Source organism: Cynocephalus volans, chromosome 1 (assembly GCF_027409185.1).
Source record: "Cynocephalus volans isolate mCynVol1 chromosome 1, mCynVol1.pri, whole genome shotgun sequence".
NCBI classification, from domain to species: domain Eukaryota; kingdom Metazoa; phylum Chordata; class Mammalia; order Dermoptera; family Cynocephalidae; genus Cynocephalus; species Cynocephalus volans.
Window position 1 is genome coordinate 41,340,993 of NC_084460.1, and position 2,555 is coordinate 41,343,547.

A 2,555-nucleotide genomic window follows, 5' to 3' on the forward strand; every position below is an offset into this window, starting at 1 on the left:
GCTTTAATGGAGGAGAAGGAAGAGGCAGTGGAGCCAGCAGGGAGAGCTGCCCATTAGCCCTAATTAGCAGCCCGTCTGGAAAAGAGCTTGGGCTGAAATTAAGATACTGTCAGTGGGTCCCAGCTGGGTCATAGCAGAGTGGCAGCTGCAACATTTCCAGAGCCTGAGCTTGAAACACCCAGCTGGGAAGGCCTTTCTGCCTGCCTCCACCTGGGCTCAGTGGCCCCTGGGAGGCAGCCAGACCCTCTCCCAGCCAGGCAGTGATCACTGAGACAGCCTCATGCATGCAGAGCACTCACAAAGCCCCCACACCTTAGTTATTTCCGTGGGTTCTCCCGCAGTCCTGGGAGATGGCATCTCTACACCCATTGTGCAGAAGAAACAGAGGCTTTAAGAGTTTTAATTGTGTGCCCCTTGGGCCGGCCCCATGGCGCACTCGGGAGAGTGCGGTGCTGGGAGCGCAGCGGTGCTCCCACCGCGGGTTCGGATCCTATATAGGGATGGCCGGTGCGCTCACTGGCTGAGCGCTGTGTGGGAGACACCAAGCCAAGGGTTGCGATCCCCTTACCGGTCACAAAAAAAAAAAAAAAAAAATTGTGTGCCCCATACCCACAATTAGGAAGTGGCAGAGTTGGGGGTTCCCTTAAGCTGATTCCCTGAGCCCAAGGTTGGGGGGTGGGAGGCACAGAAAGATCCTGACTAGGGCTGGGGGGTTAGGGCATCACCAGAAGGACAGGGGACAGGGCCTGAGCTCCAAGTCACCATCACTGACTCCATCCCCACTCCCTATCCTAAGGCAAGGCAGAGGTCCCAGTGCTACCTCATCTGGAGGAAGAGACAAGTTATGCAGTAGGAGTCGATTGGGTGGAGAGGGAAATAGGGGTGGAAGAGCAGGAAAACTGAGTGTCAGGAAGGACTCAGCCTGCCTCCCAAGTCTCTATTTCCTCTCTTAAAGCATGGAGAATAAACTAGGATTTTAAGTTAAAAAAAAAAAAAAATCACAAAAGCCCTAAAGCTGCCTTCCATGGAATCAATGGCAGTGATTTGTGCAGCAGAGGTGCTGTGGGGAAGCCCTGTTGGACAGCGGGTGGGGCTTTGTGGCAGGAGATGGGCCGGGAGGTGCTGGGGACCAAGGGATCCCTGCCCCAGGTTGCCGATATTGTTATTCATAATAATAACAGGGAAGGAGTTGAGGGCTCATTATTTATGTGCTAGATACTTGCTGACTGCTTTGTAGAGATTAACTCTTTAATCCTGGTAATTAACCTCATAGGAGTGGGTATATATGGGCCCTTGTTAAGTAGTTGAAGAAGTAGGTCCAGGGGCTGAAGAGGCTTGTCCAGGTGGAGGAGTGAGATTTCAAATCCACATCTGTTTGTCTTCAGAAGCTTGTATGTGTCTCAGCCACACCAGGCTGAAAGGGGGTAGTGTGGGGGGTGGGGGGATGCTGCCAGCTCTGAGGAAGTCCACAGTTTTCACCTGAAAGAAAGACTTAGACTTTTTCCTAGGATTAAGTTTTGAAAGCTAAGGGGAGAGAGAACAGGAATGGCTGCCTGAGAGGCAGCAGGGAAGAACTGCTTCCTGGCAAGGAGGCTGGGACCTCATAGGGGACCAAGTCCTGATGCATCACGGATCCAAAACTAGTGGGAATTTCTCCAGTCCTGGGGCCTCTTTTATCCTCCTAGGCTTCGACCAGGGGTTGGCAAAGTACCACACGTGGGCCAGCACTTGCCTATTTTGTCAATAAAGTTTTATTGGTACACAGCCACATCCACATCCACTCATTTACGTATAGTCTGTGGTTGCTTTTACACTACAATGACACAGATGAGCTGTGCCAGATACTGTGTGGCCCTCAAAACTGAAAATATTTACTATCTGGCCCTTTACAGAAGAATTTGTTGACCACGTCCTAGACAATATAATCACTCATTTTAGATCTCAGAATCTAGAATATCAGAGCTGAAAGCTTCCATAGAAAATATTCCATCCAGCTGAGGCACAGAGAGGGAAAGGGACTCAGCGAAGGACACACAGCAAACAGTGAAAAAAATCAAAACAAAATCCTTGGCTCTTGCGTTGAACCGATGCAATGGTTAGCTCCAGGAAACCCTGAGAGTTAGCATCAATCCTGTGCTTCCAAATGTGTGGTATGCCTGCCCCTGACAATCATAGATAGCATTAAATGACACTAAACTGTCACCTGGTGAAATAGGTGATTCCTCCTCAGTCCTCTTTCAGTCTTCTGATTATGTCAAAGAGAAAGTTGTGTTTGGTGCTCACATGTCTTTGTCACTTCTCTAATACTACTTTTCAGTAATCTGCCTTGCAATAGAGTACAAGACTCAGGCTGCAGGCTTCGGCAGGCACCATTATCAGGCCAGGCATTAATAATCATTGTTTAGTGTGCTTATTTTCACATCACCATCTATATCCTGTGTTACTGTTTTCCACTTAATGTACTGATGTAAGTTTTGCTTTCAAAATAAAATTAAGTATGAAAAGGGGGTTGTTGTTGGAGGAAGAAAAACATAAAATAAATAATAGTCCAGGTG